General features: G+C 38.1%; 1 protein-coding gene across 5 annotated transcripts in view; it reads right to left on the reverse strand.

Moving 5' to 3' along the window:
• The window catches only part of SDK1 (sidekick cell adhesion molecule 1), a 574,835-nt gene that overhangs the window by 551,919 nt on the left and 5,533 nt on the right, over positions 1-17,383 (reverse strand). Inside the window, exon 1 of one of the 5 annotated variants that reach the window (XM_072982581.2) lies at positions 449-15,748. The exons of the other annotated variants lie outside the window; for them this stretch is intronic. The gene's annotated coding sequence lies outside the window, so the exon portion shown is untranslated. Of the gene's footprint in view, positions 1-448; positions 15,749-17,383 lie in introns of those variants that run through there. 5 annotated transcript variants of the gene reach the window in all.

Below are 17,383 nucleotides of genomic sequence, written 5' to 3' on the forward strand. Positions count from 1 at the left end.
TCCCTGCCATAATTAGCCAGGTTTTGTTTGGCTTTACTTTGCTATTGTTACATGCACAGCAATAGCTGCGCTTTGTTTAACATCACCAAAATCATTCCTAGATTCCTTCTTCTACAGCCTCTAAGCATTAAAACTGCTTTAACCCTTAGGCTCCTAGATGGAACATTTTAATGCCTCAATGTCAGATTTTGAACTACAAATTAGATTTTCTGCAGCACTCACCTGAAAAGTTGGAAACAGCTTCCCCAAATTTCAGCTATTTGCCACATATAGAGGTTTGTTTTGCCAGGTTAAAGCATCAGAATTTGAACAGATTCACCATCCTTATATGTATATTACATATACATATTTCTTACTCAACACACACACACACACTATTACACAGAAAACCTGGAAATGGCAAAAAAAACAAACAGATTCTACAAGCAACTTTAAACTCATATTGTACCTTTTCATCTCTTTTAGCAATAGTAATGAATTCCTATTCTCCACAATATGAGGCCTAGTCTTCACTTCTTTTTCCACTGCCTTTCAAGAGGATATAGTACTTAATTAGTTACTGGTAACAGAAATCACCTGCTATCCTAGTCCTTGATTATCTCACACAGGTGTAATGGTACTCACTGAAAAATGCAGGGGTATTACATGGTATCTATTGTACACAAAGCAAGTTCTATATACAGCCTTCACATTTACATTACACACTCTGTTCTTAGTTTTTACTAGCAAAATATCCCAAAAGCTATCTCATAGGAAACTAATTACATGTCAAAGAAAGATGACCTTTGTCTAAGGCTTTATGTTACTCATGGTGCTGGAACAATATTTTTTAGTATTAGAAGTTCAGATCTTAGATTATCATACACTGGATTGTTAATTGTGGTTGCCTATTATCAGCTTGTGTTTCACAAATTAATGGGAATGGTCACAATCCTATAGGCATTCCTCCTCTAGTGTATGTAAATATATTACCATATAATCACTATCTTAAATAAAAAGCCATTGAAAAATATAACATTCTTCAAGCAGGAATAAAGCAACTCTCGCCATCATATCAAAAACATGTATCTCCCTTCCTCTTACTAATAAACCCAGAAATGAAAGGAAAAATATTGGTGGTTAACATGTCCTCTGGTACATATAGAAAACAAATTAGAGAATAGTTTATTAAAAGAAAAAGAAAAAGAAAAAGACTATGGCTAGGATCCAATGGTGCACTTCCACCTGATTCTACAGTTTTCACCAGAAATAGTGATCCATCCCCCGTCCTCTTGTTGACCCTGAGAACAAAAACAGAACAAAAAATCCCCACCTAATCTGAAAAGCTGAAATATCTTTTGGAGCACATTTTTATTGCCATGAAAAACTGCAGTAGGTGAGGAATGATGCAAAGTTTCTGTTCTACAAGAGCTAAACATCAAAGTAATTCCACTTTTAAAGCTGAACCTTGCAAGGTTTAGCTTTAGAACATCCATAGGCAAAAGGGTTCTGTAGTGTTATTCTCATGAAATCTGGTTGGTTGGTGTTTTAACTAGAGCTGTATAAACATTTTTCAGGGGTTCTATTAAACTTTCCGACTCCCACTTCAGGCACTTACTTTATCTATTTGTACCAAACTATATCAGGACAATCCTCAGATAGATACCACAACCACATGGTCTACTTTGATGTCATTCTGAATTTTCAATAATAAGTTCTTATTTATATTTTGTAATTGTCAAATAACTAACTTTTTATCAGTTTCTACCTTGTGTTTTTACTCTGTGTGGGCTTAAGGACTTGGGGCTGAGTCTGTTTAATATTTCATATGAACAGGGTTTTCTTAAATTAAAAGCAAAAAACAGTGAAAGCCACTGACATAAATTAACATTTTTGAAAAAGGGTAGTGTGCGGAAATTAGTGTCTTTTAAAAGGATGTGCCAAGACACAAAATTCTGACCAAAGAACAGACTGTTCTTCTCATTGTGTTTGGGAAATGTGGCAGATGTGATGCAATACATCTGGATGTTAGAATTACTTGAGCTGCTGTCTATTTTCTTAATCTTTCTCTTTTTATTGCTTTCATCCAACAAAATGTTATCATGCTGAACTGAACTGCATTTTTATGTTAGAAATGTTATTGATCCTTCAGGCTACAAGATGTCACCAATTATTATTTTTCAGAGGAAACCTGTTATTACCATACATATCAAAAACTAATAGTTAAAGCCCAGAATCCTCAGACACAAATCAACATTATCTCTACTTTTCTTTCAAACTAGAAGCAATGTACATACAGAAAATTTTGCTATTACCAGATTTTGGGAAATGTAACATGACCACTAAATTTCTACAGATATGCCATATGTGTGATAAAATCAAAGTGATGGGACCAATCTTCCAATGAAAAGTATTACTTGTTTAATGGTGATGTGTTGTGTCCTCTCGACCTCCTGACATTTGATAAGGGATACAAAACTGTATACTGCTTGTCAATTTTATTACCATTACCCTGGCAAGGAAGCAGACCTAGAAGAATGAGCAAATGAGTTATCCCCCTCTGTAGCCAATAATAGGAAGAGCTTATGTTCAAAGTTTTTCTCAGTAAGCAGTTCCTGTGCTTCATAACACGGATTCTATATTACAATGTACATAAACGTTATGAGAGTAAAATGGTGAGGGGAAGACAGGTAAAGTGGAAAGATCCTTCCATCATATCTAAATTGCAAACTAGTTTTCAAAACTGTTTATGTATATGTCTATACAGCTTGTAATATTAGGGACATATCAAAATAGAGAATTCTTCTGATGCAATGTTGCAAGATTATTTATTTTCAGAATTTATCCAGTATAGTTAGGATTTTTTTAATAGTGAAGGAAGCAGAATATTTAAGGCCTTTTGAAAACGACCACCCTGTACGGTATTTACTTCTATGTAATTCATGATCTTCGTATCTTCCCTGCCAGGTAAGAACTTCTATGTAATTTCTCAAATTTAACTTCACTAAGTTAAATACCCATCTCATAAGAAGAGAAGACTCCTTGGAAAAGACCTTGATGTTAGGAAAATGTGACGGCAAAAGGAGAAGGGGCCGACAGAGGATGAGATGGCTGGACAGTGTCTGCGAAGCAACCAACATGAATTTGACACAACTACGGGAGGCAGTGGAAGATAGGAGGGCCTGGCATGCTCTGGTCCATGGGGTCACGAAGAGTCGGACACGACTAAACAACGACGAAATTAAATGGGGGAAAAATAGGTAGATGAAAGTAGAAAAAGGCTAATATATATTCGCGAAGGCTTTCACGGCTGGGATCTAATGGTTGTTGTGGGTTTTTTGGGCTCTTTGGCCGTGTTCTGAAGGTTGTTCTTCCTAACGTTTCGCCAGTCTCTGTGGCTGGTATCTTCAGAGGACAGCAGTGCTGTCCTCTGAAGATGCCAGCCACAGAGACTGGCGAAACGTTAGGAAGAACAACCTTCAGAACATGGCCAAAGAGCCCAAAAAACCCACAACAACCATTAGAAAAAGGCTATCTGGGGGCAGTTTAAGATGTGGCCTTTCCTGGCCCACCTAAGAAGAGGTAGTTAAGAAGATGTAGGGGACAGGAAAAAGTAGCAGCTTGTAGCTCTCTTCCTTTCTAAACATTTCACAGTGCTCCAGTGCTTCAGATTGGTGCACTACGAAAAATTTTAAATCATGAGTTGTCTGAGCCAGGAGCAATGAGTTCTCAGAGACTCCACTTCAATGCCAGTAGGCTCTGCAGAATGCTTCCCCTAGGAGTTGCTCATGGTGCTTCAGGTGACCCAGCAGCTAAACTTCAAAGCTTTTCCACATAATGAAACTATGTGTGTTCATACCAATTTCCACAGCATCCTTGGACTACAACGGAACATGAGATTTTATAGAGAAACATGTAAGATCCTGTTAGAAATGCTATCTCAAGTGGCTCATAGGATCTGACCTTCATCCACAACAGCATTGCACACGTTATCCTTCAAGTAATGACAGTAATTAGTCACGACAGTGCTTGTAAGTTTCAAACTGTTACATGCTGTATCTTGATTTACTGGCAACTCCTGAAGCAGGGAACAAAATGGAGATAAGCAAAGGAAAGACGATGTTGTCAAAGCTAATACTATGAAAACTGACATATTTGCTAGAAAGCCTTTGTTAACAGTCCACACTGCACACTTCAGCATGTTACAAATGTCATTTTCAACATCTTTATATATGGGGGAAGGGGTTACTTGCTCCAAGCTACTTCAGCTAGTTCTCTATTTTTCTTGGCACTACAAGAGTCAAATGAAAGTTTTTGTAGAGAACAAATACAAACTATTTTCTTTGTATCACTATTTCCCCAAACCTACATTGGACACTAAAGACTATTGTTTTGAACAGCCATATGACTAAAAATACCAAAAGAGAAATAAAGTTACTTAACCTGACCCTCAAGTGACAGAAGACATCCTTCTATCCATGCTTCCCCAGCACCACCAATACCGTAAAACTTTGGATATTCACTTAGACTGCATGTCATCATTATTTAAACAATTAATAAACCTGTCAAAATTGAAGAGATTTTGTTTTGTTCATATATAACTGTAGTTTTTGCCTCATTTTATAATAATGTAAAGGAACAGAAATAAGGTGATTTTATTCCCTAGTACTGTAATGGAAAGTCTGCTTTTTGCACCTTGACAGCTAATCTGCCTTGTTGAATGCTAACAGGTGATAAAAAGCAGTCTTACATATGAATCTTCTATAGGTAACAACAAACTCGGTATTCAGTCTGATTGAGAACTAGATGGCCCTAGCTGTGCCCAAGCACTAGTATAAACTGACAGATGGAGAAATAAAGGCTGAAGTACATCATAATTTACCAAAACAGAAATGCCTATTTGTTCTTGCTGTAATGATTCTGGAATAAACATAACGTGCCACTGATCCAAAACATATGACAACCAGAAGTTATTGCACTGGAGTGACTGTATAAATTATTTTTATACAATATGTATACGGTCCATTTGGCACAAAGAGTTTAGAAAGATTCAAAATAAAATTATTTAACAATAGAACTGTGTGGACATAGCAGGGCCAAATATTTTCTTGCCTTGGGAAGCTAGAGCAACAAATCAGAAAAGGCATCAAAAATCCTAATATAACAAACTGTCTGGGAAGGTACCAAACTACTTTGCTGTCATGTCTAAAATACTGTTTCCTCAAACAACCACTTGGATTACTTGTACACTCAATCCAGTTTTAGAAATATAAGTATAGCTTGCAGGCGTACACATGCACTAAATATTTCAGATTGTATGTATGGATTTTGTAAGAAAATAGCCAAGTTCCATCATAAAAAGCTGTCACATTGCTCCAGAACAATACATTCTGTTATATGATCACTTATTTTCTACTTCTTTTGAAAATCTCAAGTGGTTATATACATCAGTGCACTTTATCTTCACGTATTTCAGGGACTTCTCCTCATTGATAGGTTGGTGCAAGTTACTCAGCAGCCAATGTTAAACTGAAGTTTCATTATGCACCATATTTTGTAAATGTTATTATTGTTACAATTTGTAATTTTAATATACGTAGTAACTTGCCCTGAAAACCTACCAGTACATGCCACATGCAAGCCAACAGTTTCTACGATTTATCACAAAACAGGTAGAGGCAAAGGTGAGTCCTGCCTTATATACCTCTCCAATCACTTTGTATCCAATATGTACATAAGCAAGGGAAATGCTACACATGGAAAGAACTGAATTTTCCATTCTTTCCTACAAAATGAGGCATTATTACAGCAGGAGAATAACTTAAAGGGAAGATGACTGGACAATACACAGCAAATGAGCTACAACTGTTGTTTAACTGCACTTAAAAGAAATTATCTAGGAAATAATAAAGCAAAATTAGGAATAAAAGGTGAAGATAGACATTTACACTACTTACTTATGATAAAATGCCTGCCATCCAGTCAATAGCTTAACAAACAATAACAATTAACTTCTCTTAAGAATCAGCTGTACTTTTTTCATTTGTATTGTCATCCTCAGAGGCTGAATAATTGAATAAACCTTTCAGAAACAAGAAAATGCTTGTTATTAGAGGCTACAATATAATCTTTCAACCTCTAAACAATAACATTCTGACATTGTATGTCTTTCGTGCTGTAAGACAAGCAAAAAAAAAAGTAATTCCAGACCCCATGTTTTACGCAAGAAAACATGGGCAAAGTTTATATGCCCACAAACTATCAAGCATAAAAGAGAAACCAACAGAAAAGGCAAAAGGGGGGAGGGGAGAGAAGAGGAAAGCATAAGAACTCAAATAATTCACAACAGTTTTAAGTCTCTATCCAGCCCAGACTAATAAACACTCTACAGCAACTACTCAAAGCAGACAGGTGAAACAATATTGTGGCATGGGTGCTTTTAAAATTCTACAAAATTCTGGCAAATTGTACAGGTAATCTGCAAAGTAAAGCCACTGCATTACAGCACATTCATTGTTCAGATTTCCACACAGGCTGGATATCCGGCAGGATTTCTGGCAATTGATATTTGCTATCTGATGGAGATCTGTATTGTTGTGAAAACTAGTGTTTTGAAAAGCAGAGTGTACTTTTTAAAGAACAGATTGTAAACTGGGGATGAGGGAACAACTAATTCTAAGAAAAAGGTATTGTGCTGTGTTTGCATAAAACAGCTCTTTGCCAGACTTTTCGTTTTATTGACAAATTCACAAAATGCTACTAAGATTCGCAACCCATTACTCCCTTCAACAACTTTGTGTATAAACAGCTGCAGCTTTTTAGTAAACTCTAGCTATCTTACAGATAAACAAGGGTAAATAAAGGATGATGTTCTCAACCTTTAACATCTTGATGTCTACATATTATCCCTTACTGATTTATCTGGACTAATTTAATTGGCTAGCTCAGTGGTTCTTAACCTTGGGTTACTCAGGTGTTTTTGAACTGCAACTCCCAGAAACCCCAGCCAGCACAGCTGGTGGTGAAGGCTTCTGGGAGTTGCAGTCCAAAAACACTTGAATAACCCAAGGTTAAGAACCACTGGGCTAGCTTGTGCTGAATGCTGCCTTCTTCTAGAAAAGTTCATGTGCCCAATGTATGGGCAACTTCTGAGGCCATGACACAACATAACATTACTGAATTCCTTAACAAGTCACCTTGTTAGAACTAGCTTGGTAACTTAAGAAGGAAAAGAGGTAGCGTGTAAGTGGGCTAATAGGCTTGTACACAGAACTTTAAAAAGTCACTACAAGAATGTTGAAAAGCAAACAGAGGAGTGAAACAAGGCTGTGTTCTGGCGCTAACTCTGTTTAACTTATTTATTAATGATCTTGCCCAACTCCTACATAGTACCAATGGCCATAGCCCCAAACTAAGCCCTATACAGATTCCAATCTTATTATACATGGATGACATGGTTCTCCTGTCCCGCACAAGGGTCAGCCTAAATCGGCTAGTTAGCGGTTGCCATGACTACCTGATACGCAATAAACTCCAACTAAATTTCAAGAAATTATAGTCTTTGGCAAAGCATGGAAACCCTTTTCTTGGTCTTTCAATGGCAATTCTATCCAGCAGGTCAAAGAGTTTAAGTATTTGGGTGTCTTTTTTCATTACAGACACACTTGGTCGACTCACCGGCAGACAGCAATTAAGTCAGCAAAAGCACAGGCTATCTTACGCTTCCATCATACTTGGGGCCATTCGTACATCCCCACTGCACTGCAGATTTTTAATGTCAAATCAGCAGCACAGCTTCTTCATGGTATCCCCATCTGGATGTCTGCATTCCACAGCTCCATTGAAAGGGTCCAATAAACGTTCCTGTATAAAATCTTTGGCCTGCCCCAATGTGTCTCCTATGCAACCCTATGACTTGAAGGTGGTCAACACAGGATTGAGACCCTGGCTTGGCTCAGATTCTTTAAATACTGGACCAGAATCTGTTTCTTCTCAGCCCAGGACATCCTATTTCAAGTGCTGCTTTCTGACAGTGTATTTCCAAAAGGTTTGGCCCTATTTTTCAAGAAAATAAAGACCCTGGGGTTGTCACCAGATTTGCTAGGTTCAATACCCCCTTCCAAGGCATTCCAGACAATCAAATATAAAGTTATGGATATTGAGGGGCAAACCCTGCATAGTGCTGCACAAAGGGTCTGTTCCTCAGTATATTTTCAGTTGCCCCTCTCCCATGGCAGAAGACCGAATTACCTCTATCACCTAGAGCATGCACAAGATCAATGGGCATTTACCCTTTCTAGGTGCAATATTGTACCTTCAAACTCAGCACAGGGCAGATATATGTGTTTGCCCACAGAACTGAGAGTCTGCCCTTGTGGTCAGGGAGTGGTTGAATCCTTGCAGCATATGTTGTTCTACTCTGTCTTGTATAAGAATATCCACCTGTCTTATCTGAGCACTTTCCTCTCATTCTGGATGGGATGACCTGAGAAAATGTTGACACCTCCTAGGTGGCACTATTAAGGAACTTACCCTGATAGCAGCCAGATACATCTACTACATCATGCAGAGGCAACACAGCATGATGTCGCATAATGCCAAGCCCTAAATAGGCATTTGGCTGTTCCCTGCCACATGTCAGCTGTTGAATGTTTTATCTGCATTTTAATGTGTTTTAATATTGTAAAGTATGCCAGTAAAGGTTTCTGTCGGTCTAAAAAGTAAACAACATTCTTGTATGTATGTATGTATGTATGTATGTATGTATGTATGTATGTATGTATGTATGTATGTATGTATGTATGTATGTATGTATGTATGTATGTATGTATGTATGGTCACATTATATTAAGCACAAGTAAGTAAGAGAGAATAGAGGGGAAATGCAGTTAATTTTAACTCCAGCTAACTATCCACATTACCTAAACAAAAAGAGATTCTACTAAGATGTTACAATAATGTAACATTGTTGAAGATGTTAGAGCACTGGGATCACAAACGGATAGGCTACCAGCTCCCAAAACAAAGAATAATGTAGCCAAAACCATCACCATACATATAAGATATTTAAAACATTTGATTGTCATAAATATATATACAGTGGTGCCTTGCTTAACGAGCGCACCGTACAACGACGAAATCGCATAGCGATCCCTTTTTGGGGATCGCTAATGCAATCACTCAACGTTTTTTAGATAGGGCAAAATTCGCTTTGCGAAGATTGGTAAGCGTTTCGCTTACCGATCTTCGCAAAACGAAGCCCGACGATCAGCTGTTCAGCGGCCAAAATGGCTGCCGGAAGCCCGGAAATAGCCCAAAATGGCCACGCGCAGCGTTTTCGTGCCCTCGTTAAGCGAGGGGAGGGCGCGAAAATGGCTGCCGGCCATTAAGAAGCATCGCTGAACGGTGAGTATTCGACCCATTTGGAACGCATTAAACCATGTTTAATGCATTCCAATGGAATTCCCTGCCCCTTTCAACGATGCTTCAGCATAGCGAAGGTTAATCTGGAACGGATTAACCTCGCTATGCGAGGCACCACTGTATTTCAATATCTTTCCTTTTCCCCAACCCCATTTTCTTCATTTTAAAATCCAATATTCCTAAGCAACTTCTAGTGTGGCCTATCTCTACTGTCACTCTGGAAGCACTCTGTACAGTTCCAGAAGACATGGACTTGGTCATATACACTTGGATAAATGTTAATTATTTGTGTTATATTAACAGATGGAATGGCAAGACATATACAGTATTAAATGGTTTGCCAATGCTAGTATTCTCAACTATCATAATTAAGACAAAGCTATATTATAATTAAGTGAACTCTTAAGATTTGCTTGGAACTATTTAATCTTAACCTCCTTCAAGAGTTGTCTCTCTAAATTCGTTCTGTATACTCTTTGAGTATCCATCCCATGATTGCTTACATTTGGTCACCCTAGACATAGGATTATTTGCCTTCTTACACTAAGGCTGAAATCCTATTGCTTAGCATAGTAGGTTACAACTAGAATAGGCCATTGAATCATTTATCTACTCGCATTTACATGCTTTCAAACTGCTAGGTTGGCAGGAGCTGAAACAAGTGATGGGAGCTCACTCCGTCATGTGGATTCAATCTTATGACTGCTGGTCTTTTGACCTTTCAGCACAGAGGCTTCTGTGGTTTAAACCGTAGCACCACCATGTTCCTGATAAACTAATTACTAAGGTAAAGGTAAAGGTAAAGGTTCCCCTTGACAATTTTTGTCCAGTCGTGTTTGACTCTAGGGGGCGGTGCTCATCCCCGTTTCCAAGCCATAGAGCCAGCGTCTGTCCGAAGACAATCTTCCGTGGTCACATGGCCAGTGCGACTTAGACACAGAATGCTGTTACCTTCCCACCGAAGTGGTCCCTATTTATCTACTTGCATTTGCATGCTTTCTAACCGCTAGGTTGGCGGGAGCTGGGACAAGCGACAGGAGCTCACTCCGTCGCGTGGATTCAGTCTTACGACTGCTTGGTCTTCTGACCCTGCAGCACACAAAGGCTTCTGCGGTTTAGCCCGCTGCGCCACCACGTCCCCTAAACTAATTACTACTTTGCATAAATTCTTTGTATCCTGAAATAAAATTGATGACAACTATGTAATCCACTGTCACATTATTTCTGTTCTGTAGGTATTACAAAAGCCTGTTTTATTGATATGGCAGATCAAATAATGCTATCTTATATTTTTATGAAGTTATTAGACAGGGCCAGCCCTTATCTGTTCTACTAGCACTCATATTGTGTACATTTCAGAGTCCACTATTTCTTACTTGCATGTAAACTGAGATTGTGATCATAGTGCATTGTACAGACATCATGGAGCGTAAGTAGAATGAAGTATAATGCCTATCTAGATATCAGTGGTGGCAAGGGATTGAGAAGAAGGGGATAACAACAATGAACTGTGGAAATTAAGCTGGCAGCAACCATAAAAAATGTAAAACCCAATCTGAACAACATACGGTACGATACAGGATAATAAAGACTGCATATTTCTTAGTCACATTATGTAACATTATCACTACAGTACTGAAAATTATTATCTTTTAATTCTTGAGATTCTGTTATGGTTAGAGAGACAAAGGATACTTGCTTTTACAATCCAGGAGCAAAAGAAAGGAGGAAGGAAAAAAACAGAGATGAAAGCCCAAGGCAATGTGCAAAAGTAATTGCTGCTTGGTGGGAAGACTAACATCAAGGGCTGAACATTTCCACCTATCTCCTCCTGTCAGCCACCCCTGAAGCCTGATAAAATTACCTTCAAGTTACTATGAAGACAGAAATGTGCTTGATAGAGAGATGCTAAGTAATACCAAAACTATGAAAGTTATGTGGGGCTTGAAGGAAATGTGGCAATCTTTAATTCCTCAAATAAAGAGGTGCAGGGAAGACTGAGAACAAAGGCAGCTGACAGCTGGGAATAATACTGCCATAGGTGAGAGAGATGGCTGCCAACCCATGTATTTAGTTACTTACGTGCCTCTGTGGCACAAGAAACTATTTGTCTTGGATGCAGTATATCCTTATTTTTATGTTAGTCCTTATTCCCTGTCTTTGTTAGAGTCTCGGACTAGGTCAGTTTATTTGTAGGGGTCCATTCAAAGTTGACATTATATATCTAATTGTTTGTTATAATTACTCTTATTGTGTTTTTAAATGCTTAAGGTTTATTGATATTACCTGTTACATTCACTGTGAACCACTTTGGTCACAATCTTGTGATAAAATATGCTGATAAACTGATTATAATCAAACTCAGTGTTTATTCTTCTTATCAAAACAAGACAGTCAGAACACCTAAAGTACACTATTTCTATTCTGCGGAGACAGTTTGCAAGGACACTGCAACTCTTTTCACCTAAATAACAGCAATTGAAAGTCTTTCATGCTCTAAAAGTCATCCAAGAGCTACAGTATATTTGCATTGGCTCGACCAAATCTCTTTCAGAGCCAGCAGCAGATTCTTTATATGCATTTTCTAATTCCGTAAACTACAATCTGAAATGCATCAGGTTAAGAGCAGTAACAAACAAATGCCAAAAATACCTTTTAATTTTAAAATTATAAAAATGAAATTACACATGACATTATAAAGGTAATGCTATATACTGCTCTGCAACAGGTAACATGTCAGACAGGTTAGTTTCCCATTTATAAAATAACAAGTATACATTTATTTGTTTTAAATTCTTCAACATGTTTATGTCAAATGCAGTTTCAATTTTATATGAAACAACTGATGAAATTAGCATGCCCTCTATTTTCACTTGAACATAAACTCAATGGGTTAAACCCAATTTCAATCCCAAACAAAAGAGACCCACTAAAATCAATGCAAGTCATTTTAATGTTAAGTAACTAGTCAGATGTTATTGATATTTCTCCCACCATCCAAACAATGTTAGATCTGGCTCACCTCAATCAGTTCTATTTGGGGTCACTTTCCTTCACTTTTCATCGCTCCCTTCTTCCCTCCTGACAGCAGGATTCATTTTTACCATTTGTTTGCTCCAAGAGGTGGAGTTTAATACTGTGACATTTCTCAATGAATGTTCATATTGCAACTCAGTTTCCTTATCAGAAGCTTTCAATTATAACTCCCCCTTCACCAAACAAACAAAGAAACAAAAAACCAAACTTCTATCACAAGGCTTCTTAATGGAATAAGGATTTCTTCAATTTGTCTTAAAAATTTTATCAAGATATTTTAAAGGGAAAAGGAGTGGGTTTCTTCAGATATGAATTCTCATACTCCGTGTACTTTCCTGTCACCAAACAGCAGAAAGGGACAAAATGCTCCACCTCCAAGAACCCTGAAAACCTAGGGAGGGTTTTACAATATTAATGCTCACATTGTCGCTATGGAGCTGTTAGGTTTTCACATAGGTATTTGAGAAAATCTTTAAGCTTATCAAGAAGTTACAGTACATTCAACATTGAGTGTGCATACATTCATCTTTGTAATGTGATTTGGAGCTACATGCTTTTACAATCAGGTGCACATAAGAAATAATTGTAGGGAATCATAATTAGTCTGTGTTAAATCATTGTTTACTTCTAGTGTAGTGTGTGAAATGACCTTCAGTTTGTGAATATCTTGAAAAGAAGCTTTCAAGAAGAAAATTCAGGAACAGCTTTCACTTTATTCTAGTGACAGTTTCCTGTGTGAGTGAAGGGCAGCAAAAATGTCCCAGTCCTGTTCTAATAACTGAGTCATCCCAGTCAACAGATTCTTGCATCATGTAACACAATCCCTTTGTTTATGAACAATGTATTGGTGTTCAGCTGGAAAGATCAAAGGTGGAGCAAGTTGATAAGGAGCATGACCGGATGTGATAACTGACATTATACTTAGTAATAAGAAAGGATTGTGACATCACCTGGAAAATGTAGATTTTTAATACATCTACATATTATGGGTGGAACTGAAAGCCTTTTGTGTATCGTCAACACATATTTTTCAAACAGAGGAAACTACTTACTGTTTCTTACAGATAATATTTTCTCCCACTGATTTCAAAGCTTCTTTCAGATGTTAAATAGGAGGAAATTAACATAAATCCCAAATTAATGCCATTATGACAAAGAGTATGGATTACCAGCTTTCAGTGTTATCAGACTATGACTTGTTAGAACCTAAAGAACCATATGACTAGCTTCAGCATGATATTGTATGAATATCTGATGTTCAAAGAAAAACAAGACTCAGAAGTTCTGCTGGGTGTCTAAAAGCACTGATAGATCCATGCCTCTGCCTGTAGATGAGTAACACACACATATACATAGCAGACTATAGATTGGGGAGACAACAGTCATCCTAAAATGTGCATAATTATCAGATCAGTCTCGAATGCTGTTCTTAAAAACAAGATTATGATACACTAGTAGATCAAGTGCAAATCTGAACACTCTTTTCAGATACCTCTCATATGATGGTCAAGACAACACTTGAACTCTTGGAACTTCTCATACTATTGATGGCAATTAACTGATTAATAAAAATAAAGTATTATAACTTAAAATGAACCATTACAGTGGGGCCTCAACTTACGAACATCCCTGCTTACGACCATTTAGAGTTACGCCCATCTTCCCGAACCAATTAACTTCGTAAGTCGAGGCACCACTGTAGTTAACTGTTGACCAGATGAAAAAGGATCTTAATTTTTAAAGCATAAAAACTTCAAATTATTGCAATCCTTCTATGATAGTCTCTTTCACTTCTTGAAAAATGGTTCATGACTGATCATCACCTCTTAAAAACGGAAACAATGTACATTAACTGAAGTATAACAATAACAACACCCTTAGAATGGCAGAGCTGGAAGAGATACTGTATAGTACTACGGATCACGAAGCCCAGTCCCTTTCAGGGAGGCATGGTGGAGAATCAAGCTTCCAACCTCTGGCTTTGCAGCCAGATAACTAAACCACTGAGTTATCCAGTATAAAACACTTTGTCTCAACAACCATTTTCACTTGGTTTAATTGTGAGATTAAGAGCATGCCTGTCATATGCTCAGTTCATTTCAAAATGTAATTTTTTAGAACTTCTGGTGTCAAATCATAATGTATATGAGCAGATTCTAAAAACCATGACATTCACATTTTAAATCATATGCCTTTTAAAAAAATTCATAATTTATGGAAAGAGTGTACATTCTTTTGTTTCATTTATTCAAACACATAATATTCCTGAGCTGTTGATCAGCTAATTAACACATATTAAACCGGGAGGCAGTGCAAGACAGGAGGGCCTGGCTTGCTCTGGTCCATGGGGTCACAAAGAGTCAGACACAACTTAACAACTAAACAACAATAACAAAGCATCAAACAGGAACTTCAAACCTTTTGATTTTATGAGCCTCAATCAACCAAGGTACTTTATATATAAAACAGTGGTGCCCCACTTGATGATGATAATCTGTTCCAGGAAAATCGCTGTTAAGCAAAATCGTCGTCAAGCAAAAAAAAAACCCATTGAAATGCACTGAAAACCGGTTAATGCGTTCCAATGGAGAACTATCTCAGAAATACTGCTGATCAGCTGTTTAAAATCATTGTCTTCCGAAGCAGGGGTCCGGAAAACAGCCATTCTGTGAAGGGAAGCCATTTTGCGGAGCCAGAAAAAGCATTGTTTTGCAAACAAACGGTTCGCAAAGCAGGCACCTAATCGACGTAAAGCAGATTTCCCCCATAGGAACCATCATTTTGCAATCACAATAGCGATAGCAAAAAAGTCATCATTAAGTGATTTCATCATCAAGCAGGGTCATCGTCAAGCGGGGCACCACTGTATATATAAATTTCTAACAGGAGATATAGGCCAGTATCCTATTGCGTAGCTTCACCTGTGCAGTGAAACTGATGTCTGTGGCCAGGCAGACTTCCATTAATTGAAGAATTAATTGGGGGGGGTGCACTCTGATATAAAAAAAGTCTTGAATTCGCAGCAATCTGATGCAGCTGGTGTGATGTCACTTCCATTGCACAGATGGAGCTGCACAACAGGATGCTGACCATAAGGAGTAATGGGACACAAATCAACTTAGAGGCCAATGGAATATAGGCTGTTACAACATGAGCTTCAAGCTATTTACTGAGTTACAGGATACAATCCTCTATAAATCATATATTCAAAGACCTAAAGAAAAGAATACAGTGGTGCCCCGTATAGCGAGGTTAATCCGTTCCGGATTAACCTTCGCTATACGAAAACATCGCTGTGCGGGTAAGGAAAACCTATTGGAACGCATTAAACTTAGTTTAATGCATTCCAATAAGCGTCCAAACTTACCCCTCCAGCGATGTTTTCGCGTCCGGCGGCCATTTTGGAGCCGCCGATCAGCTGATCGGCGGCTCCAAAATGGCCGCCAGATGACCCAATCGTCGCAAAGCGAGTGCGGCGATTGGGGCAGATCCGTATAGCGATCCCCAAAAAGGGATCGCTATACGGATTCTTCATTAAATGGTGCGCTCGTTAAGCGAGGCACCACTGTATAACAAGGATACACATATTTCTTCTTAATATTTGAAGTGTTCATATTCCAATGGGAAAAATCCTGTTCATGCTGGCATAAATTTATACTGGTTTGCCAGGCATGATAGCCAGCAATAAGGAACTGCACAATTCAATTGCACAATCAGTTCTGTGTCCCAGCATGACCAATTGTGCAAAGCAACAGCAAAAGTGTGCCCCTGGTACTATTATAACTATCAAGAGCATAATTTCAAGCTGTGCCTGTGTAGTTATATGACTGATGTTCAACTGACTCAATGGATTTTGCCCATTAAGTCAGTTGAACATCAGTCATATTTTAACATAGCTGAATCTTACATTTATACCAATTCTAACAGGTTTATGTTTTAGTATGTTCATTGTATGATTTTATTACTAATTTTGCATCCCATATCATACACATGCACAAACACACACACACACACACACCAAAAGATCAATGAGTTTAAAACAATTTAAAACAAAAAAGAAAGGAGACATTTTAAGAAGTTGTTTCAGGATAAAAAGAAAAGTGCAACACACCCCTCTTTCAAGCCTTCTGTGCAACATGATCAGTGGCCAAAAGTTTGCCTGAAGAAGGACTTTGCCCACTGGCAAAAGGACAGCAAGAAGAAACCTTAGCTCTTCTCCCTCATATCTTTCATGGCTCATATCTTTCATGGCTCCAGTTTAGAGTTTGATTCTCCATCGTGTTTCCTGTAAGTAGAGCCAACCTGTGTGGCTTTGGACAAGCTGCATAGTCCCAGGGAGCCCCCTTGAAAAAGGGAATTGTAAACCACTTCTGAGTATTCTCTACCTGGAAAACTCTGAAAAGGATAGCCATAAGTTAGAATTGACCTCACGGCACATTATTTAAAAACAACAACAATAAATATGCTTAGGATTTCACTGCATGTTGACCAACACAAATACTCAAGGTTTTGTCTTCCTTCAAATTTATATGTTATTTATTTTTCCAGTTCAATGTGAAAAAAATACAGGGCAATAAATATTTTTGCTGGTCAGTGTGCAATGGAATCCTAAGCATGTTTGCTCAATATCAAACTACACTGAGCACAGTGGGGCTTACTGTGAAGTCCTTGAGCTGGGTACCTGGCTGTGGAGCCAGAGATCAAGAGTTCAGTTCCCCAGGAGAAGAACCAGGTGCATAGTCCCAAGGCGCGCCCAGAAAAAGGGAATGTGTAAACCACTTCTGAGTAGTTTCTACATAGAAAATCTTGGGAAAGTTCATCGTTAAGTCAGAATCAACTTGAAGGTGCATTATTTGTTTTTCCAGTCTATGGTACTAGTAACACAGTATTTGAAATGACAGTGAAAAAGTGTCTATGGTTTTCTTACAGTATCAGTGAGGATGTG

This window comes from Pogona vitticeps, chromosome 13 (genome assembly GCF_051106095.1).
Source record: "Pogona vitticeps strain Pit_001003342236 chromosome 13, PviZW2.1, whole genome shotgun sequence".
Classification (NCBI taxonomy): domain Eukaryota; kingdom Metazoa; phylum Chordata; class Lepidosauria; order Squamata; family Agamidae; genus Pogona; species Pogona vitticeps.